The following is a 25,946-nucleotide window of genomic DNA, read 5'->3' as shown; positions in this document are numbered from 1 at the left end:
CTTCCTTCCTTCCTTCCCTCCCTCTTTCCTTCCTTCTTTCCTTCCTTCCACCCTCCCTCCCTCCCTCTCTTTCTGTCTCTCTCTTTTCTTTCTTCTCTTTCCTTTCTTTCTTTTCTTTCCTTTCCTTTCTCTTTTGTTCTTTCCTTTCTTTCTTTCCTCTGTTGCCCAGGCTGCAGTGCAGTGGTGGGATCATTGCTCACTGCAGCCTTTAATTCCGGGCTCAAGGGATCCTCCTGCCTCATCTCCTGAGTAGCTGGGACTATAGGCATGTGCGACCATGCCTGGCTAAATTTCAAAAAATACTTTTTAGAGACAGAGTCTCACTATGTTGCCCAGGCTGGTCTCAAGCTCCTCAGTTTCCTGAGTAGCTGGGATTACAGGTATGAACCACTGTTCATGGCTGTCATGGCTGTTTTTTCTTTTTAATTTTCAATTAAAATATATACCAAATGAAAAGTGCACAAACCGTAAACATACGGATTGATGAATTTTCACAAAGGGAATGCACTCACATAACTACCACCCAAATCAGGAAATTGAATACTGCCAAATTTCCAGTATCCCCCTCTCCCAATCCCTACCTGCTTTCTCCTCCAAATGACTCTCTTGACTTACAATGCAATTGATGACTTTTGCCTGTTTCTGAATTCTATATAAGGAGAATCATATAGCATATCCTTTTTGTATCTGGCCTCTTTTGCTTAGCAGGATATTTGCAAGATTTATCCACATGGTTATGAATAGTAATAGTTTATTGATTTACATTCTTATATAGTATGAATATATATCACAGTTTATCCTTGCTGCTATTAATGGACATTTTGGTTGTTTTACAGTTTTAAAAAATTATATTTTAAATTTCATTTTCAACTTTGTATACTGTTAAATTACCAAACAATAAACTACTTAAGAACATAACCTAAATATTTTGGTTAACTACATTCTGGAGCAGAAAGGCATTAATGTTAGTCTTAGGTGGCAATGAGCTTCACAGAGACACACAAAGAGAAAGCAAAGTGAAGAACAAGGCAGTCTCTCCCTATTTATGGCATGGCAAAGTGATTCAGAATGCGTTCGCTATTTCTATAGATAAATTTTCTAAAGTATAATGTGGGAAAATTTAATGTTCCAATTTGTGAAAACAAGGATTATCAGACTGTCACATTTCAATGACTTAAGTAGCCAAACCATACATCAAGCTTGTCTAACCCATGGCTGGTGGCCACCATATGGCCCAGGATGGCTTTGCATGTGGCCCAACACAAAGTTGTCAACTTTCTTAAAACATTATGAAGGGCTGGGCGCGGTGGCTTACGCCTGTAATCCCTACTCTTTGGGAGGCCGAGGTGGGTGGATCACGTGAAGTCAGGAGTTTGGAACCGCCCCAGCCAACATGGTGAAACCCCATCTCTACCAAAAATACAAAAAGTTATCCAGGCATGGTGGCATGCACCTGTAATCCCAGCTACTCAGGAGGCTGAGGCAGGAGAATTGCTTGAACCTGGGAGGCAGAGGTTGCAGTGAGCTGAGATTGTGCCACTGCACTCCGGTTTGGGTGACAGAACAACACTCCATCTCAAAAAAAAAAAAAAAAAAAAAAAGATTTTTTGGAGTTTTTGTTTTGTTTTAAGCTCATCAGCTATTGTTAGTGTTAGTGTATTTTATATGTGGCCCAAGACAATTCTGCTTCTTCCAATGTGGCCCAGGGAAGCCAAAAGATTGGACACACCTGCCATAAATGGAATTACAATGTTGTGCATAAGATATCCTCAAAAGACTGTCATAATATATTTTGTGGAAATAGTTCACTTCATTTCTATGATTAGATGGATTACCAATAATTTATAGTTTATTATTATGAGTAATGCTGCAATGAACATTCCCCATATGTCCTTTGGTGTACATGTTTGTATTTCTGTTGATTATATACCTAGAATTGGAATTGTTTGGGCATGGGATACATGGATGTTTGGCACTAACAAACAGTTTTCTAAAGTGCTTATACCAGTTTACATCCCCAGGCACAGGTGTTTAAAAAGTTAGCATTGCTCCAGATCTGTGTCAACCATGGTGTTTCCAGTCTTTTAAAATTTTAGCCCTTGTCTGGGCTTAGTGGTTTTACTTCCTATTTCCTTGATGACTTTTGAAGTTGAGCACCTTTCCATATGCTTATTGGCTGTCTGGATAACCCGTTTGGTGAAATTACCTTTTCAAACTCTGGAGCATTTTCCTGTTAGATTATCTTTTTCTTATTGATTTTGAACATATTCTTTATGTCTTCTGGACATCAGACCTTAATTGGATACGTGAACTATAAATCTCCTCTCTGGTTTTTCTTTCATTTGAATTGATTCTGAGCTGGGTATCAGTCTTTAGGAAGCTGGTGTCTTTCCAGTATGTCCTTATTTCTAGGATGATTAACCCTTTTCAGGGTCTCCAACCGAAGTCTGCAGTGTTTATTTACTCAGTTTTTCTACCTTTGTGTTCCCTAAACTGTTCACAGCTGCTTGCATGTCAGCAAATGCCACAAAGGAAAACATGTCCCCAAACATTTGGCTCACCTCCCTTACCACCCTTTCCTTCATGATCTTGAATACTTAGGTTCTTGCAAGGACTTGGGTCTTTGGTCTTCAAACAGATTTTTTGTTTTGTTTTTTGTTTAATGTTTTGTTTAATATTTAATGTTTTGAACTTTTCTGGTTGTTACTGGTGGTAGGGTTGGTATGGTTGCAGGTAAAATGTCCACCCTGCCAAAGATATATTCATTTCCTAACCTTCAGAACCTGTGCATATTACCTTAAATGATAAATGAGTGATATTACCTTATGTGGCCCCCCAAAAATGTTATTAAGTTAAGGATCTTGAGAGAAGGTTCCTCTCCTGGATTATATTGGCAGGATCTTGAGAGAAGGTGCTTCTCCTGGATTATCTGGGTAGGATCTTGGGAGAAGGTGCTTCTCCTGGATTATCTGGGTAGGATCTTGGGAGAAGGTGCTTCTCCTGGATTATCTGGATAGGATCTTGAAAGAAGGTGGCTCTCGTGGATTATCAGGGTAGGATCTGGAGAGAAGGTGCCTCTTCTGGATTATCTGGGTGGACCCTAAGTGCAATCACATATATTCTTATAAGAAAGACGGAGGGAAATTAGACAGACACACAAAGAGAAGGTGAAGTGAAGACCTAGGCAGAGATTAGAGTGTTGTGGCCTGAACCAAGGACCATCTGCAGCCACCAGAAGCTAAAAGGGACAAGGAACAATTTTCCCCTAGAGCCTCTGAAGGGAGTACAGCACTGCTAACATCTGAACTTCAGACTTCTGGCCTACAGAACTGTAAGTGTGATGGTTAATTTTGTGTGTCAGTTTGACTGGGCCACGGGATACCCAGATATCTGGTTAAACATTATTCCTGGGTGTGTCTGTGAGGGTGTTTCTGGAAGAGATGAGCCTGTGAAGGGGTGGACTGAGTAGAGCAGATGGCCCTCACCAATGTGGGTGGGCATCATTCAACCCCTCAGGGCCAGTCCCGATGGAAGAAAAAGGCAGAAGAAGGTTGACTTCTCCCTGCCTGAATCCATGAACTAAGATACCAATCTTCTGCCCTTTGACTAAGACTTACACCATCAGGGCTCCTGGTTCTCAGGCTTTTAGACTCAGACTCAAATTGACACCACTGGTTTTCCTGGGTCTCCAGCTTGCAGGGGTCAGGTTGTGTGACTTAGCTTCCAAAATTGTGTGAGCCAATTTTGGATTTTTTTAAGACAGTCTGTGTTGCTCGGGCTGGAGTGCAGTGGTGTGATCTCAGCTCACTGCAACCTCTGCCTCCTGGGTTCAAGCAGATTCTCCTGCTTCAGCCTCCTGCAAGTAACTGGGCTTACAGGCACCTGCAACCATTCCCAGCTAATTTTTGTATTTTTAGTAGAGATGGAGTTTTGCCATGTTGGCCAGGCTGGTCTCAAACTCCTGGCCTCAAGTGATCCACCCATCTTGGCCTCCCAAAATGCTGGGATTACAGGTGTGAACCACTGTGCCTGGCCTCATTCTAGATTTTCAATACCCATATCCATCTGTATATCTCCTTTTGTTCTGTTTCTCTGGAGGACCCTAATAACAGAATAAATTTATTTTTGGTTATTATTATTATTTTTTTTTTTTGAGACAGCACTTTACTCTGTCACCCAGGCTGGAGTGCAGTGGCACAATCATAGCTTACCACAGCTTTGATATCCCTGGCCCAAGCGATCCTCCCCGTTTAGCCTCCTGAGTAGCTGAGACTATAGGTGCATACTACCAAAACAAGCTAATTTTCTGATTTTTAGTATAGATGGGGGTCTCACTGTGTTGCCCATGCTGGTCTCGAACTCCTGGACTTGAGTTGTCTTTCCGCCTTGGACTCCCAAAGTGCTTGCGTTACAGGCATAAGCCACCACACCTGGCCAGATTTCTGTTTTAAGCCACCATGTTTGTGTAATTTGTTACAGCAGCCACAGGAAACCTATACAGTTGGTCTGACATAAATTAATTTGTCTGTAACATTTTAAAATGAATAGTAGTTTAATAATTTTGTTGCATTGTTTCTAAATTTTAATTGCTATTTCAGAATGAATTGGTAGAATGCAGTTCTTTCTTTATAGAGGTGATAGGTGTGTCATTTTTAATACATTGTGAAAAGGCACATAATAGAATAGACTTTGGGCTCTTTTATTGTAATAATGAACTCAAGAAACTCATTTGATGTTATTCTGGTACGTTGAAGTTTGTGCCCATTGTTAGTTTTCCTTGTTGTAGTATAGTCTTGTGTTTGTCAAAAGAAGTTGTTGAGATACTTGTTAAAAACATAAGAGTGGGGAAAAAATGTAATGGAACCTTTATAGATGAAAAAATTGGATCTATAGTCCATATAGATTGTTTAATCAGCATAATCATTATTATAATTTACAAGAAAAACTTGATAGTTATGTTTATTCTGACCACTTGTAACCTGTCAGTGAGGATACTTTTTAAAAGAGAAAACTATCTTGTCCTTATGACAGTTAATTGCTAAACACAGTAGACGCACAGAAACCCAGCTCTTGTTTTCCTGAGAGGGTACTGTGATATTTAATGGGATGGGAGTAGCCACTTGTCACATCAGCAGGTCATGGGATCTTACCAGTCATAGCCCCTGTAACAGTTGCTTGACTTTTTTGGATATACACTTCTCTGCAAGCCCTTGAGAGCAAAGTCAATGTCTTTATGTATTCACGGATTCATTCAATAGTTATTACTCCCTTACCTTGTAGCAGGTGCTATGCCAGATACTGAAGATACTTCAAACAGCAAAAACTGACATGGTTCCTGTTTTCATGGTGTCTAGTGGGAAACAACCAAATAATCATAAAAATAAGTATCATGACAAACACAGATAAGTGATCTGAATGAAAGGAACAGACATGAGTCCATGAGAACTTGGAACAACAGAGCTTGACCTAAACTGGGGGATTAGGAAAGCTTCCCTGAAGAAGAAATGATGAACTGATGAGTAGGCTTTGACTGGCAGGAGCAGTGGGGAGGGATTAAGCATTTCAGGCAGACAAATCAGCTCACACAGAGTCATATGATGCAAAAAAAAAAAAAAGCATAGCACTGATGAGGAATTGACGAAAGGCCAAATGGGACAAATGCCCAGAGAGTTAAGAGATGTGTTGAGAGAGGTGGCTCTAGGAGGGTGGCTCCATGCAGAACCTTTTCAGTCAAGCCAGGGGCTCTGATCTTTATCCCAGAGCAATGAAGATCTATATTCGTTTTCTAGGGCTGCCATTACAAAGTGCCACAGACTGGATGGCTTAAACAACAAACAGAAATGTATTGTTTCACACTCCCAGAGGCTCAAAATCCAAGATCAATGTGTCCACAGGGTTGGTTTCTTCTGAGGCTTCTCTCCTCAGCTTACAGATGGCCACCTTCTTCCTGTGTTCTCATGTGGCTTTATCTCTGTGCACCTACATCTCTGGTGTCTCTTCTAAGGATACCAGTCCTACTGGATTAGAGCCTCACCTTTATGACCTCATTTAACCTTAATTACCTCTTTAAAGACCCTCTCTCGAAGGATAGTCACATTCTAGATACTGGGGGTTTGGGCTTTAACATGAATTTTGGAGGGAGACACAATTCAGTCTATTAACAGAAGCTATTAAAGATTGTTAAGCAAGGGAGATACTGGCTGTAATTTACAGATTGAGAATATCATCCTGGTCGTACTGCAGAGAAAAGATCAGAAGGAGCCAAAGTCGATTCAGGATGGTTAGTTGGGAATCTACTGCAGAAGCCCAGGTAAGGCACAATACCAGCTGGGATTTTGGCATGGTAGTATAGATGGATGGGAGAGAGATTTAGGAAGCAAAATCAGCATGATGCAGTGATGGATTGAAGCATTCAATAGAAGGAATGGGAGAAAGGAGGTTTCAAGATCGATTCCAAGTTTTTTTGACTTGCACAGTTGCAATAAGGAACACTGGAGAAGACTAGGTTGGAGACAGATGAGTTTGGTCTTAGATCTGAGTCTTAGATCTAAGATGAGGTGCTGCTTTCAAGACATCCATATGGAAATAAGTAGGCAGTTGGCTATTTGAGTCAGGAGTTTGGAGGAGAGATTTGAAATATGGATATGAATTTGAGAGGCTTGGGCCTACAGATAGTAACAGCAGCTAGTGTACTTCCTGGCATATTTTAAATTCTTGATAAATGTCTTGAATTAAAATTATGGTCTACACCGTTTCTTTACATGAACTGGAGCAGAGTTTAAAGATAGTTCATAATCATCTCTTTAGAAATGCTGTCTGTTGAAGAACATAGTAGAATGCATCGCCAACTAAACAAATTATTCTTCAGATCATAGCATAGTGTGTAGGTAATTTTCTTTTCTAGTAAGAATTTTGGAAAGAGGTTGGAAAATGAACTCAAGTTATGAGACTCTGGAAATTTGGTACCTCTTTTCATTTTCTTTTCTTTTTTGAGACAGGATCTCGCTCTGTCCCTCAGGCTTGAGTGCAGTGGCACAATCACGGCTCACTTGCAGCCTTACCCTCCAGGCTTGATCCTCGTACTTTAGCCTCCCACATACTTGGGACTATAGGCATGTACCACCATGCCTGGCTAATTTTTAAATTTTTTTTATAAAGATGGGGTCTCACCATGTTGCCCAGACTGATCTTGAACTCCTGGACTCAAGTCATCCTCCCACCTTGGCCTCCCAAAAGTGTTGGTATTACAGGCGTGAACCACTGCACTCAGCAGCCTCTTTTTCATTTTTGCAAAAGCCCTGCAGCCTACAGCTGTCTAATCGGTTACATAGCCTCCTATATCGTCAGGCAGTTACCTCCATGGATGCCTGAACAGAAGTGTGCTGCAAATGTGTCAGCATCACAACAAACAGCAGAGACTCAAAAGATGTGTTAGCAATTACCACAGCTAAACTACAGAGAATGAAAAGATAGGGGCCCATGGTCTTATCAAAATGGTCTTCTGTCAGTTCACATCACTGTTTCCTGGATTATTAATGACTTTGGCTGAGCCAGGTGGGATGCGGTGGTCAGATGGCCAGATGAGCTAAGAAGTATCCCTTGGACTTTGGATCCTAGGCTGCAGAGTGGAAGAAGTACGCAAACCTAGCCATTCTTGTTTCATGTGAACAAAAAGGGTGCATGTTTTAAAAAGACAGCCAATAATATTGGCTTTAATTATGATAGTAGTTGCTGTTTGTTTTGGCCTAGCACAGAACAGTAGGAGTGTAGGTACAGGAAAAAATGGCACAATAAATATCTGTCTTGGGTTGGGCATGGTGGCTCACACTTGTAATCCCAGCACATGCTCCTATAGTCCTAGCTCTCTGGGAGGCTGAGGTGGGAGGATCATTTGAGCCTGGGAGGCCGAGTCTTCAGTGATCCATGACTGTGCTACTGCATTCCAGCCTGGGTGACAGAGCAAGACCATGTCTAAAAAAGAAAATAGTCTGTCTTTCCACATTCTCTTATTTTAAAACGGAATTTTAAAAGAATTGCAGGAAATAACATACTGAGAAATAGATTTAATGTTGCCCTGTTAGTCACAGCTTCATTTTTTTTTTTTTTTTTTTGAGACGGAGTCTCGCTCTGTCTCCCAGGCTGGACTGCAGTGGCCGGATCTCAGCTCACTGCAAGCTCCGCCTCCCGGGTTTACGCCATTCTCCTGCCTCAGCCTCCCGAGTAGCTGGGACTACAGGCGCCCGCCACCTCGCCCGGCTAGTTTTTTGTATTTTTTAGTAGAGACGGGGTTTCATCGTGTTAGCCAGGATGGTCTCGATTTTCTGACCTCGTGATCCACCCGTCTCAGCCTCCCAAAGTGCTGGGATTACAGGCTTGAGCCACCGCGCCCTGCCTCATTTTAAAATAAGTATTAAAACTCAATACTGATTTGAATATCCACCATGTGTCAACCTGAGGCTTCCGCGGTCCTTGCCCTCACAGTGCCCACAGTCCAGCCTAGGAGATGCCCCTTAACCAGTGATTACAGGTCTGATCAGAGTAATGAAAAGAACCCTACAAGTTACTGAGTGGATTTACCTGGACTGCATGTCAGGGAAGGCCTCTCTGGGGAGGTGTCATCTAGACTCAGGGTTCAGAGATGAGTGAGAATTAAAGAGATGGAGGAGCCAGCATGGTGACATGCCAGGACTCAGGAATGTGGCAAGCCCCCCCGACGTGAGGCTGGAGTGAAGGGACCAGCTGACACCCAACCATGTTAAGAATTGTGAATTTTATCCTAAGGGCAACAAATATGCTGGGGAACTTTCTAAGAATGGGAGTGACATAATCAGATTTATGTTTTTAAAAGAGAACTATGACCTCAATGAGAAGAAGCCACAGAAGATGCAACAAGTCCAGTTGTGGTACTTACTAATCCAGGGGAGAGGTGAGAGGTGACATTTTAGATTAGGGCAGAGAATAGGGGCCTGGACTAGAGTGGTAGCAGTGGGCTGGAGAGAATTGGATAGATCAGGTCTGTTTTCCTTTGTAAAAATGTTTTTTTCCTTATTATATAAATAATATTTTTATTATAGAAGACCTTGAGAAAATATGAGTCCAAATATAAGTCTCCAGTTCCATCTCCCAGGGAATAGCATTATTTATTTATGATGTAATCCTATTAGTCTCTCTTCTGTGCATTTATAATATTCATTTTAAAAACAAAATTTGAATATTGACAATTATATGTACATTATTTTATAACCTATACTTTGAATAACATCCTTTTAAGCTTCCAATATAAATTCTTTGGCCTATGTTGACAGTTGAAATGCCTTGGGGTCAACTTGTGGATCTTGCCAGTGTATATACATAAACCTGAGGCCTGTTTTCAGTTTGCTCATTATGGTCCCATCATGGATGAGACTTATCAGGGGAGAATTCTCTAGCTAATTCTGAATCTAGTTAACTTCTGGCTGCAAGAATGTCTACATGATATGTTGGCATCCAAGCCATGGGAGAAGGGTCCCTGGCAGATGCTTTATTGAAGTTCTAGTCCCCAACCCCTGCTGTAGGGCAGGCAACTGTTAGGGGCTTTTTGAGGCTGTTGCTGGGGCTTATGAGATGCTTAAGGAGCTCGACTGCATCTCTGAATGGTCAGAGTAAAAGAGTGTCATAGAATGAACTGCCAAATGGCTTTCTGTAGAGCTGAGATAGAAGTGCTTCCTCAAAACCTGCTAAAGGGGAGATTAAGAAATGAAATTTGATTGGGGGTGTCATCTTGAAACAGTGTGATGACTCTTGAGAGAGGCCAAAAAATAAACCACTACTCTTCTAAATTGGGAATTATGTGCCAGCCCTGTTTCGTTTGTCTAGTTCACTTTGACAGTGATTTAGTTAAGCTTTGCCAAATCCATGGGAGAGGTTTTAGCTTCCTGGGTCAGCAGTTTACACCTGTGGCCTGGAAAGTTTTTCTAGGGCAGCCCCAGAAAATTTAGGGAATAACATCTCTTGATTTTAGAGAAATTTCCCATAGAATTTGTTTATTTTCTTCCAGAGTAGATGAGGAGAAAGAGTCTCATAGCCTTGTGCCCTACCCATTTGGATTTGCACACTTCCTGGTCTCAAGCATCTGACCCCAACGACTAGAGCATAAAGAGAGAAGGGATTAAATCTAGCGTCCCAAAGCCCTACCTCAATCCTCCTGAGACCCAGCCTCCAGTATGTCAGGGAAGCACAGGTGCAGGGACTGGGGATTGCTCCAGGTCACAGGCATTCCTAGGTGTTGATGCGGAGATGATATTCTGTGCCCTGGGTCAGCCTACGTGAGGTGGAGACAGCAGATTCCCTTCTGAGAGCTGGAGCAGCCTCTTCAGTCTGTTTTATTCTCACTTAACAAATCTGCAAAGGTGTTAATGTGTGCCAAAGTGTAATGGGTTGTAGGCCTCAGAAAAGGGTGTTTAAGGAGCGATGGCACTATCAACTCTCAGTTTTGCATTGGACAAGATTAGCATCTTCCCTTTTTTGTTCTGAAGGCTGTTTGCTTCTTTGCATTGGTAAGTGGCTACCTTCATGGGAGAGGCCAGGGATGGATGGCCAGCTCTTAGTGAATGAAAGGAGAGAATTTGCCTTCAAAGACTGTCATGCAAAAGAACTAAAGATGTTGAAGAAGGCTTTTCTGTTATTGGTCTAGCTTATAGTTGGAGGACCTTCTGGCTCTTTTGTTGGGGCAGTGAACTTTTCTAAGAGTAGCTCAGAGGTACTGATCTGTGGCTAGAAGGGGACAATTCTTTATATGTTTATCCTATTGATAACTCGTTCTTCTCTTGCCTAGAGAAGAGCTTTATTTAGTGCCCTTCTGGATCTAGAATTCAGTTTTTACCAAAAGTTCAGTATTTCCTTGGTTCTTTGCCCCAAGTACCCATAGTGATGCTGAGAAAGATTTGCTATAGTAGAATTTGTGGCATGCCCAGGCCACCAGCCTTATACTTCTCGGTGCTCAGTTTCTTTAGTAGGTGGAACATTTATTTATTCACAATCCCTTAGGACACTACTGTGTTACGTGCTAAACCTGCAGAAATGGATACGTTGAAGCCACTACCCTCGGAGTTTATAGCGTGAATAAATCTTTTTTGTCAGCATTTGTAATCTAATGTCAAAGAATAATCCTAACAGCAAATTCTCTACCACCATCTGATAACAGTGCAGTCCGTTTGGCTACCAAACATGTTTCTATAATAAGTTGAACTCATATGCAATTGGCTAAAAGGTGAATGATGTCAGTTCTTATATGGTTTTCACCCCAGGCCAGGAGAGCCAGACTAGCAGGAATAGAACGATAACCTTTGGCAGGAAAGGAAAGGGCCCTCAGCTCAGTGTTCGCAACCACAGGAGCTCTTTCCGCTGTTTTGTTTTTTTTCCTCTTGATTTTCTTTTATTTTATTTTCTTTTATTTTATTTCAGTAGCTTTTTGGGAACAGGTGGGTATTTGGTTACAAGGATAAGTTCTTTGGTGATTCCTGAGATTTTGATGCACCCATCACCCAAGCAGTGTACACTGCACCCAATGTGTAGTCCTTTATCCCTCACCCCCCTTCACCTTTCCCCCAAGTCCCCAAAGTCCATTATATTATTCTTACATCTTTGGGTCCTTAGCTCCCACTTACAAGTGAGAACATAACGATACTTGCTTTTCCAATCCTGAGTTACTTTGCTTAGAATAATGGTTTCCTACTCTATCCAGATTGCTGAGAATGCCATTATTTCGTTTCTTACTCAGTCATAAAAGGGAACAAAATAATGGCATTCGCAGCAACTGGGATGGAGTTGTATTCAGTATTTTATGGCCAACTAGTATTCAGTCATAAAAAGAAATGAAATAATGTGGCATATATACCACATTTTTTTAAATCCACATGTTGATTGATGGGCATTTAGGCTGGTTTCATATTTTTGCAATTGTGAATTGTGGGGCTATAAACATGCATATGCAAGTGTCTTTTTCGTATAATGACTTCTTTTTCTTTGGGCAGATATCCAGTAGTGGGATTGCTGGATCAAATAGCAGTTCAACTTTTATTTCTTGAAGGAATCTCCACACTCTTTTCCATAGTGGTTGTATTAGTTTACTTTCCACCAGTAGTGTAAAAGTGTTCCCTTTTCTTCACATCCATGCCAACATCAATTTTTTTTTAAATTTTTAAATTATAGCCATTCTTGCAGGAGTAAGGTGGTGTCTGATTATGGTTTTAATTTGCATTTCCCTGCCAATTAGTGATGTTGAGTCTGCTCTGTTTTAAGAAAATTAGGCTGGGTGCGATGACTCACACCTGTAATCCCAGCATTTTGGGAGGCTGAGGCTGGCGATCACTTGAGGTCAGGAGTTCAAGACCAGCCTGACCAATATGATGAAACCTCATCTCTACTAAAAACACAAGAATTAGCTGGGTCTGGTGGCACACACCTGTAGTCCCAGCTACTAGGGAGACTGAGGCAGGAGAATCACTTGAACCTGGGAGGCGGAGGTTGCAGTGAGTTGAGATTGTGCCACTGCACTCCAGCCTGGGCGACAGAGCAAGATTGTATCCCAGAAAAAAAAAAAAGAAAGAAAAGAAAATGAGTCCCTGTGCCCAGGCTCCCTCCCTAAAGACCTGCACCCCTGGCCTTGAGGGCTCTCAGATGGCAGCAAGTTGCACTTTCTCCTGCTTGTTTCTCACTGGGAATCTAGCATTTCCATGCTGTTGTTTTTGTGCATTTAAAATATATCCTGTGGCATCCTCTTGCTCCTGTTGTCCAGAAGACCACCAGGATGGCTAATTATGAAGGAATTATTGGCAATACTGTCAGTATGCCAACCAGGAAGAGATAGCCTCTGGCATGGACCGAAGGTGTTCTCTTTTTGCATAGGGAAGGGGCAGGTTGGGTTTTATGCTTCACTGGGCATGTATCACAGAATAGAGTCATACATATTCAGCAGGTTTGGGGAAAAAGCTATACATAGTTAAGGGAGTCCAGCACGTGAACAATGAGTAAACATGTAACATACATCCCATGTTCACTTTGGGGTGGGATTTTAACATTAAAGCAAAGTGGAATTTGGCTGTCTGTATAAAGGTGAACTATAGGCCACAAAACACAGTCTCTGTAAGCTGGTCAAAACTGGCTTGAGGTCTGCAGTGGTTTATCAGGAAAGAATGTATGTAAGGCCCGTTCTCTGTCCAATTGAAGTTGTAGTGGTCTGGGTTGTAAATCAGAGTTAGGAAGACAATTGTCTGATAGCTCCTACTTTTAGGGAGTTTGGCAAGAGTATGGTTTTTCTTGTAGCCGTAGGAATTTAGGAATTCAGGGCTATGCCCGCCAAGCCCTGAACCCTCTACCTTCTGCCAATGGGTAACTTTTGTTTACTTAACCTTAGCGTTTGTCTTAGTTGATAAAGAGACATCTATTTTGGTTTCTCAGATCACACTGCCATGAGCTGTTGGCTTGCTTGTGAGGTACCAATTATGTGTGTACACACCCTCTGGTTGCCAGGGGCATTTAATGGTCCAGAATGGTCTGAATGGTCTACCCCATCCAATTTCCCCATAATCTCTGGTGCTGACATTCAGGGAGCCACAACAATTGAACATTCATGAACCAAAGAGGTGGCAGTTTGAGCCTTCCATTCCCTCCTTCAGCCTTGCTCCTACACCTTTTCATCTACGAATTCTCGAGAGAGAGAGTGTAACAGCAGCTGTTAGCCCACAGTAGTCCTGTTGGCAGACTCTAAAATGTGGCTTCTCAAATTGCAGCCCTGGCCTGAGCTGGGGAGAGTACCTAGTGGAACTCTGCCCATTTCACAGTGGTTCAGATCTGCAAGAAATGTATGTCCTGTTTACCATTTCCTGATGGGCATGGGGTGAGGACTCCTAAACTATGGTATTCCGAGAAACAGAATCGATAGGACATACAGATAGAAATTTGTTTTAAGGTAGTGGCTCACACAGTTATGGAAACCAATAAGTCCTGTGATCTGCCATCTGCACCCTGGAGACCCAGGAAAACCAATGGTATAGACCTGAAGGCCTGAGGGCCAGGGAGCCTAGGGCGTAGCTTCCAATCCAAGTCTGAAGGCCTGAAAACCAGAAGAGCCAAGGGCAGGAGAAAATTCCCAGCTCAACTGCCAGGGAGACTTCAGCCTTCAAGCGACCCTCCCACCTTGGCCTTTTTATTTTGTTCAGGCCCTTAACAGGTTGCATGATGCTCACCTACATTGGGGAGGGCAATCTACTTTATTAAGTTCAACAAATCAAATGCTAGTATCTTCCAGAAACATCCTTACACACATACCCATATGTAATGTTTAACCAGATATCTGGGCATCCCTTACCCCAGTTGAGTTCACTCATAAAATTAACCATCACAGGCATAGGTATACGTTGGAAATACAGCAGGTTCAGTTTCAGACCACTGCATCAAGCAAATATTGCAATAGAACTAGTCACAGACATTTTTGGTTTCCCAGTGTATATAAAAGTTATGTTTATATTATACTGTAGTCCATTAAGTATGCGAAATAATTTTGTCTAAAAGAACAGTGTGTATACCATAATTTAAAAATACTTTTAGTCAGGCACAGTGGCTCACACCTGTAATCCCAGCACTTTGGGACATGAGGAGGGTGGATCACCTGATGTCAGGAGTTCGAGACCAACCTGGCCAACATGGTGAAACCCTGTCTCTACTAAAAATACAAAAAATAGCTGGGCATGTTGGTGGGCGCCTGTAACCCCATCTACTTGGGAGGCTGAAGCAGGAGAATCACTTGAACCCAGGAGGCATAGGTTGCAGTAAGCTGAGATCGCTCCACTGCCCTCCAGCCTAGGTAACTGAGCAAGACAGCGAGACTCGTCTCAAAACAAAAACAGGATCAAACAAACCGAGAAAAAAACCCCAAAACTTTTGCTGAAAATGCTGCTGATCATTTAAACCTTCAGTGAGTTGCAGTCTTTTTGCTGGTGGAGGGTCTTGCCTCAGTGTTGATGACTGCTGACTAATCAGAGTGGTGGTTACTAAAAAGGTTGGGTGGCTATGAAATTTTTTTTGTTTTGTTTCGTTTTTTTGACAGAGTCTTGCTCTGTCACTCAGGCTGGAGTGTGATAGCACAATCACAGCTCACTGTAACCTCTGACTCCCAGGCTCCAGTGCTCCTCCCACTTCAGCCTCCAAAATATCTGGGACTGTGGGTACACACCACAATGCCTGGCTAATTTTTTAATTTTTTGGTGGCAACAAGGTCTCACTATTTTGCCCAAGCTGCTCTTGAACTTCTAGGTTTAAGCAATCCTCCTGCCTCAGCCCCCCAAAGTGCTGGGATGATAGGCTCGAGCCCCACCGCACCCAGCCACAGTTTCTTAAAGTCAGGCGACAGTGAGTTTACCAGATCAATTGACTCTTCTTTCACAAAAGATTTCTCTGTAGCATGTAATGCTGTTTGATAGCACTTTACTCACAGTAGAACTTCTTTCAAAATTGGAGTCAGTTTTCTCAAATCCTGTTACTGCCTTGTCAAATACATTTTGGTACTATTCTCAATTTTTTGTTGTCATTTCAACAATATTCACAGCATCTTCACCAGGAATAGATTTCATCTCAAGAAACCACTTTCTTTGCTTATCCATAAGAAGGAACTCTTCATTCATTCAAGTTTCATCATGAGATTATAGCAAGTCAGTCACAAAGAAGTCTTCAGGCTCCACTTCTAATTCTAATTCTCTTGCTGTTTCTACCACAAAGTAAGTTATTTCTTCCACTGAAGTCTTGAACCTCTCAAAGTAATCCATGAGGGTTAGAATCAACTTCTTCCAAACTCCTGTTAATGTTATTTTGACCTTTTCCAGTGAATCACGAATGTTCCTAATAGCATCTAGAATGTGAAGCGTTTCCAGAAGGTTTTCCATTTACTTTCCCCAGATCCATCAGAGCAGTCACTTACTATGGCAGCTATGGCCCTACAAAATGTATTAAGACTTGAAAATAGAAATTAACTCCTTGATCCATGGGCTGCAGGATGGATGTTTTGTTTAGTAGGCATGAAAACAACACTGATCTTTTTGTACATCTCCATCAAAGCTCTTAGGTAACCAGGTGCATTATCAGTGAGCAGTAATATTTGGAAGGGAATCTTGTTCTCTGAGCAGTAGGTCTCAACAATGGACTTGAAATATTCAGTAAGCCGTGATGTAAACAGATGTGCTGTCATCTGGCCTTTGTTGTTCCATTTACGGAGTACAGGCAGAGTAGAATTAGCATAATTTGAAAGGGCCCTAGGATTGGCACATCAGCATTCACTTCAGTTAAAGTTGCCAGCTGCATTGGCCCCTAGCAAGAGAGTCACCCTGTCCTTTGAAGCTTTGAAGCCAGGTATTTACTTCCCTCTAGCTATGAAAGTCTTAGATGGAATCTTCTTCCAGTAGAAAGCTGATTCATCTACACTGAAAATCTGTTTTTAGTATAGCCACCATCATCAATTGTCTTAGCTAGATTTTCTCTTCTTAGATAACTTACTATAACTTCTACATCAGCACTTGCTGCTTCACCTCACACTTATAGTTATGAAAGATGATTCCTTTCCTTAAACCTCATGAAGCAGCCTCTGCTAGCTTTAGACGTTTCTTCTGCAGCTTCCTCACCTCTCAGCCTTTGTAAAACTGAAGAGAGTTAGGGCTGTGCTCTGGATTAGGTTTGGTTTAACGGAACGTTGTGTCTGGTTTGATCCTCTATCCAGACTAAACATTCTCCATATCAGCAATAAGGCTGTTTCACTTTATTAGTCATGTGTTCACTGGAGCAGCACTTTTAATTTCCTTTAAGAACTTGTCCTTTGCATTCACAACTTGGCTAACTGGTGTTAGTGGCCTAGCTTTTGGCCTTTCTCAGCTTTGACTTGCCTTCCTTATTAAGCGTAATCATTTCTAGCTTTTAATTTAAAGTGAGAGACATGAGACTTGTCCTTTCACTTAGAGGCCATTGTACAGTTATCAATTGGCCTAATTTTGATTTTGTTGTGTCTCAGTGAATAGGGAGGCCCAAGGAGAGGGAGAGAGAAGGGGAACCATGGGTCGGTGGAGCAGTCAGAGCACACATAACATTTACCAATTAAGTTTGCCATTTTACATGGTGTGGTTCGAGGTACCCCAAAACAATTACAATAGTAACATAAAAGATCACAGAGCGCCATAGCAAATATAATAATAGCAAAACGGTTTGAGGGCTGAGCATGGTGGTTCATGTCTGTAATCCTAGCACTTGGGGAGGCCGAGGCGGGCGGATCACTTGAGCCTGGGAGTTCAAGACCAGCCTGGATGGACAACGTGGTGAAATCCTGCCTATACAAAAAAGTACAAAAATTAGTTGGGCATGGTTATGTGCACTGGTATTCCCAGCAACTTGAGAGGCTTACCTGGGAGGATCACTTGAGCCCAGGAGGTTGAGGCTGCAGTGAGCTGTGATTGCGCCACTACACTTCAGCCTGGGCAACAGAGTGAGACCCTGTGTCAGAAAAAAAAAAAAAAGTTTGAATATTGCAAGAATTAGCAAAATGTATGACATGGACATGAAGTGAGCACATGTCGTTGGAAAAAATGGTGCCGATACGACTTGCTCAAGGCAGGGTTGCCACAAACCTTCCATTTGTTTGAAAAAAAAAAAAAAAATCTGTGAAGCACAACAGAGTGAAGTGCCATAAAATGAGACATGCCCAAATCTTATCAGTTAGGGAAGGGGAAGTAGATCACTGTTTTGGAAGCTTTTTTGTTTGGCCTCATTCTGTGGTGACCTTAAGTGAGTAAAAACACTCTTTCAGTGGCAACTGGGAGTTAAGTAGCACAGTTTGCCAGTATCACTGGACCTTTGGGTGGCCCACACTACCACCTTGTCTCTCCTTACTCCTTGTATTAAGATTCTCCTACAAAAAAGGCCAATAGGTTGTGTGTATATAGAGAAAAAGATTTAGTAGAAAGGAAAGAATTGGCTCATGCCATATGGAGACTGGTGAATCCAAAATCCGTAGGGTGGGTTGGCAAGCTGGAAACCCAGAAGAGTCAGTGGTGCAGTTTGAGTCCTAAGGACAGCAGGCTGGAGACCTGAGAGAGCTGATGCTGTGGTTCAAGACAGACTGTCTGTTGTAGAACCAACCAGGAAGAGCCAATGTTGTGGATGAGGTCTGAAGTCAGTCTGCTGGAAAATTATCTTTTGCTTGGGAGAGGCTGGTCTTTTTGTGCTGTTCAGGCCCTCGACTGAATGGATGAGGCTCGCACACATTATGGAACCAATCTGCTTTATTCAGTCTATCAATTTAAATATTAATCTCATCCAAAAACACTTTCACAGAAATACCCAGAATCATGTTTAACCAAATATCAGGGCACCCTGTGGTTCAGCCAAGTTGACATTATTAATCATCACCTCCCTCTTTTGCTTTTTGTTGTCTGTTTACAGTGGACCTCTCCTAGCTTTTCTAATATGTTACACTAGTTCTGAACTCTGGGCTTTGTACATGCTATTTATTCCATCTGGAGTGCTTTTTCATCTGGCTCATTCTAATTCTCCTATCAGCTGAAATTCCCCTTTCTTACAGGGCACTTCCCAGATTTCCCTGGCTAGGTTCATTCCCTCTGATATATGTCACCAGAGCACACTACACTTTCCTTAATAACACATATCACAATTAGCGTTCCTTGTTCATTGTCAGCCTTCCCACCTAGACTTTAAGTTCCATGAGGGAAGGGAGCTTATCTGTTTTGTTGTTACATGCCTGGCACTTCCTGGCTGCTCAAAGATCATTCACTGAATGAAACAATGTATTGCAAGCTTATGAGATACTAGATTGATTTTTTTTTTTTTTTTTTTTTTTTTGAGATGGGATCTCATTCTGTCACCCAAGTTGGAGTGCAGTGGCATGATCTTGGCTCACTTCAACCTTCACCTCCCAGGCTCAAGCCATCCTCCCACCTCAGCCTCCTGAGTAGCTAGGATCACAGGCATGTGCCACCATGTCCAGCTGATTTTTTTGTGTTTTTCCTTCTTTTTTTTTTTCTGAGATGGAGTCTTGCTCTGTTGCCCAGGCTGGAGCCAGTGGTGTGATCTCAGCTCACTACAACCTCCACCTCCCAGGTTCAAACGATTGTCCTGCCTCAGCCTCCTGAGTAGCTGGGATTACAGGCACGTGCCACCACGCTCGTCTAGTATTTTTTGTATTTTTAGTAGAGACGGGGTTTCACCATGTTGGTCAGGCTATTCTCAAACTCCTGACCTTGTGATCTACCCCCCTCGGCCTCCCAAAGTGCTGGGATTACAGGCGTGAGCCACTGCGCCTGGCCGCTTTTTGTATTTTTTATAGAGACGGGATTTTGCCGTGTTGCCCAAACTAGTGAAGATACTAGACTCTTGACATATGTAAATACTGTGATCTTCATTTTTATAGACTGAAGCCCAGAGAGGTTAGGACTTGTCCAAGGTCATGTAGTCGTATAAAAGCTGGGCTTTAAATAAAATAATAATGAGTGTAACCATGGAGTCAGGCATTATCCTATTTATTTGACAACTTGCAGCAACCCAATGAGATAAGTACCCTTTGGATGCCCCACAATATTCTCTGCCTCCTGGTAGTCACACCATAGGAGCCATTTCCATCTCTCAAGAGTCTGGTATCTGGACCTGGTACCTTCTTCACTCTGTAGTCTGGACCATCTTCAGTACTTTTTTCCTCTGCCCCAGTAAATGGGAGCAAGATAGCAAGGTTGCTGGCTAAGCAGATACCCAGTTGAGAAGCAGAATGCTGCTCTCCCCTTACTGAAGGTACTCCTGATCTTTACAGGTGCCCCTTTGCCTCCAGCCACCACGAATGAGAGAGAGAGTGTGTGTGTGTGTATGTATGTATGAATGCTTCTCCATGACCATTGTACTCCCTTGAGAGCAACCCTCTCTTCCTGTCTTCCACTTATAGTGACAGTGGGAGCTGGTTGGGGAAGCTGGTTTCTTTGAGTTGGCATCTCTTAGTGACCTGGGGAAGGGGGTGTCTGGCGGTATCTGGTCCAATAAAAACATTTGATTTTCTGAAATCCAGTAATACCTGTATGTTTTGAGGCTGTCTGTCTTCCCAAGGTGACTTGAGAATATGTCTACACACACAGAATATTGGGATATTGTTTTCTAACTGACTATTGCATTGTGTTAAATTACAAACTAATTCCCCAGATGATGGGATTTTTTTTTTCTCTGCCAAGTCACAATATTAATAATGCAGCTAAATGTAGCTCTGCTGTAAAACAGTTTAATTTTCAAAGACAATTAGACAATTTTATGGCTGACTTGCTGCATTTGTCTCTAACTACTCAGTTGATATCATGTTGCCACCCTAAAAGATTCTTGCTGATAGTCAAAGGAGAGATGAGTTGTGGGAAGTACAAAGCTTTTCAATTAATTTATGATCCTGTTAAGTATAAAGCCTATAATTACCCTGCGGTTGTTGCCTCTACCAAAAAAGAAAAAAAGAATAAAGTAAACCCATCTTATGAAAAAGTTCTTTTCTGAACATAAAAGTGGCATGGGAAAAGAAAAGAAAGCTTGTGCCTCCCCTCCTAAGCATGGGAAGGAATTTTGATTTCTGACTTTCTCCTGGCCAGTGAGTTCATAAAGTGATTTTTTTGTGGATAGGGTGGTCATTTTGAACTGTCTTCAGATTCTGTTTTTACTTTCTTGATTAGACATCTCATATCTACTCATCCATTCATCTGTCCGTTCATGCAACAAATATTATAAGTGCTACTGTGCCCAGGGACTATTCCAGGTGCAGGGGTTCAGTGGTGAGCATTAACAGGGTTCCTGCTCTCTTGGAACTCTCATGGGGATGAGGGTGAGGGGAGACAAGATGCACAGAAGTCAATTAGTCAACCAGGTGAGTTCAAGTGGTGTCAATTGTTGTGCAGAAAATATAGAACTCAGTAATATGATGGCCTGTGGAGTTCAGGGAGAGAGGCAGCTATTCCCTCTCAAACTGCCAGAAATGTTTTGGACTTAGGGAGCTAATGCCTGAGAAAGGCTCCTTATCCCCACCTTCTTATCTGAATTTGCAAGGCGGTGCTGTACACTTGGCAGATAGAAATGGAAACCTCTGCAGAAACCTGGCAAACCATTAGCAGAACTCTTTGGACTCTCAGCTCAACTTAAGTAGAGCACATAGCTTCTTTGGTGGGGCGGGGAGGAGGGCACGGGGACAGGGGAAGGCATTCAAGGCATTCCAAGTCTTAAGCAAGAGTAAGGTTCTCATTTGCCTCTTTAATCAAGTTCATTAAAATGGAATGTATATTTAAAACTTCCTTATGATTAACTTAATGTAAGTAACTGTATCTGAATTCCTCCATGATGTCTGAAGGCATCCTGACTTAGGAGAGCGAGAGAAGTGTGCCCCCAGATGATATCAAACTTTGACTTTCATTAAATGTCTGCAAGTAGTAAACCTCAAAGGCCTGTAGTATAAAATGGGGTAAAATTTCCAAGAATTAGCCATCCTGGGGGAAAAGAAATATTTGGTTTGAAACTCTACTACCATAGACTGCATATTTCCTCAGCCATTGCATTTTGACAGCTGAAACAACAGACTAAAACTGTAGTTTAAAATACAAGCACACACACAGATCAGTGCAAAAATACTGTGCTTTTGGTTTCGCCAATAAATATAGAACGTGGTGCACATAGGGTGGTTTGGCTGAATTCTTGCCCTGTACCTGGCCATACAGAAGACACTTCTCCACTGAGCGGACAGCTCTACAGAGAACTCCTGGCAGTAGTGACCAAGACTTTAGGGCTTTGCTCCATTGACCTCATGCAAGGCAAATTTAAGTCAAAATGTGTTTCATCTGAAAGAATACCACAGCACTTGACCTGTCCTTGGCCTAATGTGGAAAGTTGATTCCTTCTTGAAGCTAGGGAGGCAGTGTCACACGACAGTTCCAAGGAGTCGCTGTAGAATTAGACCACCTGGGCTCACATCCAGACCCCCCCACCACTTACCAGTTGTGCAATCCCGAGTAAGTGGTCTTGTTCACGTTCCTCATCTAAAATGTGGGTATAATAGGGCCAATCCCTTGGGTTGTTGGAGGATTAAATGAAGACCTTATCACAGGCCAGGTGAGGTGGCTCACGCCTGTAATCACAGCACTTTGGGAGGCCAAGGCAGGTGGATTGCTTGAGGCCAGGCATTTGAGACCAGCCTGGCCAACGTGGTGGAAACCCCATCTGTACTAAAATACAAAAATTAGCCGGGCATGGTGGTGCATGCCTGTAATCCCAGTTACTTAGGAGGCTGAGGCATGAAAATCCCTTGAACCCGGGAAACGGAGGTTGCAGTAAGCTGAGATCGTACCACCGCACTCCAGCCTGGGTGAAGTAGCAAGACTGTCTCAGAAAGAAAGAGGAAAAAAAGATAAAAACTTCACCACAATGTGTGGCCTATAGCAAAAAAGCTCAATAAACATTAGCACTTTTGCTGGGTCCACACATATCTTTTCTGGGTTTCATCTGCTTTCCAGGTGGGCTGCCTCTGCACCTTTGTTTTCCCAGCTGCCCTTTCTCAGTAAAGCGGCATGAAAGTATATGCTCAGCAACTGAGGCACTATTGGGAAGAAAGTGAGTGATGCCCTGAACTCAGCTCTGCATTGCTTTCAGGCTCAGAGTGGTGGAACATGCTCTCGGTGAAATGCAGTGTGACTGTCCTCTGTGGCCCTGTGTGTGTAGAAGACATGTTTGGCAGTTTGTTAAGGAATGTAGCTGATTCAGTAGGAGTTGTCTCCAAAGGCTTCCCTGTCAGGCTAACTTGAATGTGTGTGTGTGTGTGTGTGTGTGTGTGTGTGTGTGTGTCTGTCTGTCTGTCTGTCTGCACATGCGCCCTCATGAGCACATTGAGACATTGGAAGAGCAAACTGAATGCTCTTCATATTATCTGGGGAGAACCTTGCAAAGCAAGCCAGCAGGCTGGTGGGTCCTTTCTGTTCTGCTCTAAGACATATTGCAAGCCTGGGCAAGGCAGTTGCCTTCTTTTACCTTCATGTACTCATCTGGAAATGATTATGATGGGTACAAAGAGACATCTGTTCATTACCACATTATTTGTAACAGAAATAAGCAATTGGAAACAACCTTTGGTTGTTTTGTAAACCTCCCGAGGGGTCCTGGGATTGCAGGTGTGAGCCATCATGCCCAGTCATAGCAGCTTTTTTTTTTTTTAAGCAATTGCGAATAATAGTTATGATATTTATACTAAAATATACATGCATAGATGAGAGTTTGTGATTTGTGCTACTGTGTATATGTGTGTGTGTGTGTGTGTGTGTGTGTACAGAAATAGTGTGGAAAGGATGACACCAAACTGGGAACATGGTTTCCTGTAAGAAGAGAATCAAGGTAAGAGGAGGCCTAGGGGAATTTTGCTTTATCTATTGTATTTGAATTTTATTTTACAATACAATTTATGGTATATTACTTTTGCAAGTATAATTAAAATAGTAATTAAAATGAGCATAACGCCGACCTAGCAAGGAAAGCCCCATTACAGAGTGTACAATGACATACTTGTGAAGGTATTAGTTTACATTCTTTCTACAGGAACCCCACCCACACACCCCACAAGGTTTTAGACCTTCATTCATATTGGTATGTTTCAGATACTAATTGCCAGTGATTCTTCTTCAACCCAAATCCATATTCAATTCAGGTGCTAAATGAATCCAGTAATAATGAAACAAAATGGACAAGTGTTTATGGTTAGATGTTGGTTTACAAAGGCGCTTAATATGCTCTGAGTGACTGCCTAGACCACAAAAAGCTGGATTATTATATAATTTTATGTTTTATAATAAAAATTTTAAATACATATAAAAGTAGCAAGATGGTTCATGCCTGTAATCCCAGCACTTAGGGATGCCAAGATGGGAGGATTGCTTGACCAGCCTGGGTAACAAAGCAAGACTGTCTCTACAAAAAGAAGAAAAAATTAGTCGGGTGTAATGGCATGCACCTGCAGTTCCAGCTGCTCAGGAGGCTGAAGCAGGAGGATGGCTTGAACCCAGGAGGTAGAGGTTACAGTGAGCTATGATTGTGCTAACAGAGTGAGACAATGTCTCAAAAAAAAAAAAAAAAAAAAAAGAAAAGAAAAGAAAAAGAAAAAAAGGTGGCAAGAATACTATTATATAATGGACTTTACATGCCAATCCCTCCCAAATTACTTTGTGGCAAATCCCAGATAGCATGTCATTTCATTGTCAACTACAGCATTTTAGTTTGTATCTCTAAATTTACTCTTCTAAAAAAACATAACCACAGTATCTTTACCACATATTCAAAAAGTATCCTAAAATATTTAGTACTTATTTACATTTTTTTGATTGTCAAATAACATTTTAAGTTTTTTTAAATTGGGATCCAAAGGTCATAAATAGTCATTGGGTGATAAATCTCTTAAATCTTAATCTCTACATTTCTTCTCCATCTCATTTTTCCCCTTGCAATTTTCTGTTTTTGTTGAAGCAATCAGGTCTTTTGTCTTTTACAGCAGAGCTTCTCAAAGTGTGATCTAATGCTGGTTTGTGACAAGTATAGAAATTGACAGTAAATGTTTAGAAACTATTACAGCAATTTGACATTGCTGCAACATCCAAGCACATAAGCATCATCAGCAAATGTGGTTTGGGTTTAAGTTGTGTGTATGGGGATATTCTAAGGTGCTGCTACAATACAGGAAAGCATTATAGAGTAATTAGAGCGGAGGAAGCATGCACCAGCATGTAAATCAACATACTGTTTCCTTAAGAATATCTTACTATGAAAAAGTTTCAGCAGAATTAAACAGGCTTAGTAATGCAGTAAAATTTATTTATTTAGATAAAAGCTAATCTGTTAGGGTCGAGACTCTATCAAGTGTTAAGTGGAAGGTGATCATGAACAATAGTTACTGCATGTTGAAGTATTATGACTATCTAGGGGAAAATTCCATCAAATGTAGGAAATCGTAGAGTTCTTCAGGATAAGAAACCAGTTTGGCTCCAACTTTTTCTTTTAAAAAAATGTGAATTTGATCTCTTTGATATTTTAATGATCTTAATACTTTCATGCAAATAAGAAAAGCAACATGTTTTTCAATGACAGATAAGATCAAAAGGCAAAAAAAAAAAAAAAAAAACATGAAAGAACAGAGTTTCAACAGATTCTTATGACATATTCCATAATTTGATAACTAGTGAACAATATCTACATGTGATTATACCTAGGTACAACCTTTTGAATTTTATCAGTGTTTGATTTTAATTGTTCATTAAAAGAAGATCCACATATGGGAAATACATAGATTTAGGAATCTATTTCTTTCATTGAAAGATAATTTAGGCCGGGCGCGGTGGCTCATGCCTGTAATCCCAGCACTTTGAGAGGCCAAGGCGGGCGGATCACAAGGTCAGGAGATCGAGACCACGGTGAAACCCCGTCTCTACTAAAAATACAAAAAAAAGCCGGGCGCCGTGGCGGGCACCTGTAGTCCCAGCTACTCGGGAGGCTGAGGCAGGAGAATGGCGGGAACCCGGGAGGCGGAGCTTGCAGTGAGCCGAGATAGCGCCACTGCACTCCAGCCTGGTGGGCAGAGCGAGACTCCGTCTCAAAAAAAAAAAAAAAAAAAAAAGAGATAATTTAAATTTAATGTTACAGGATAAATTAGTAGAATTGGCTATTATAAATTGAAGGTGAATTATGAAAATGGAATGTCAGTTGTCTCATTTTGAATAAAAGTTAAAAAGTAAGTATCTTGGAATTACTATATCTTGAAGTTAAATATGGATTTAAAACTTACTTTAAAATCTGTTCCTTCATTTACATAAGCATACCTCTGTGAGACTGTTTTTTTCTATGATTGTTATTAAACATTGAAACAGTTAATATAAATA

General features: G+C 41.7%; 1 protein-coding gene across 8 annotated transcripts in view; it reads left to right on the top strand.

The window, feature by feature from the left end:
* The window catches only part of ANKRD6 (ankyrin repeat domain 6), a 211,739-nt gene that overhangs the window by 86,524 nt on the left and 99,269 nt on the right, over nucleotides 1-25,946 (top strand). Inside the window, exon 1 of one of the 8 annotated variants that reach the window (XM_017876794.1) lies at nucleotides 6,292-6,310. The exons of the other annotated variants lie outside the window; for them this stretch is intronic. The gene's annotated coding sequence lies outside the window, so the exon portion shown is untranslated. Of the gene's footprint in view, nucleotides 1-6,291; nucleotides 6,311-25,946 lie in introns of those variants that run through there. 8 annotated transcript variants of the gene reach the window in all.

This window comes from Rhinopithecus bieti, unplaced genomic scaffold, assembly GCF_001698545.2.
Source record: "Rhinopithecus bieti isolate Rb0 unplaced genomic scaffold, ASM169854v2 scaffold_10354, whole genome shotgun sequence".
Lineage (NCBI taxonomy): Eukaryota > Metazoa > Chordata > Mammalia > Primates > Cercopithecidae > Rhinopithecus > Rhinopithecus bieti.
Note: the sequence above shows the minus strand (reverse complement) of the source record. Positions and strands in the feature narration are given on the sequence as shown.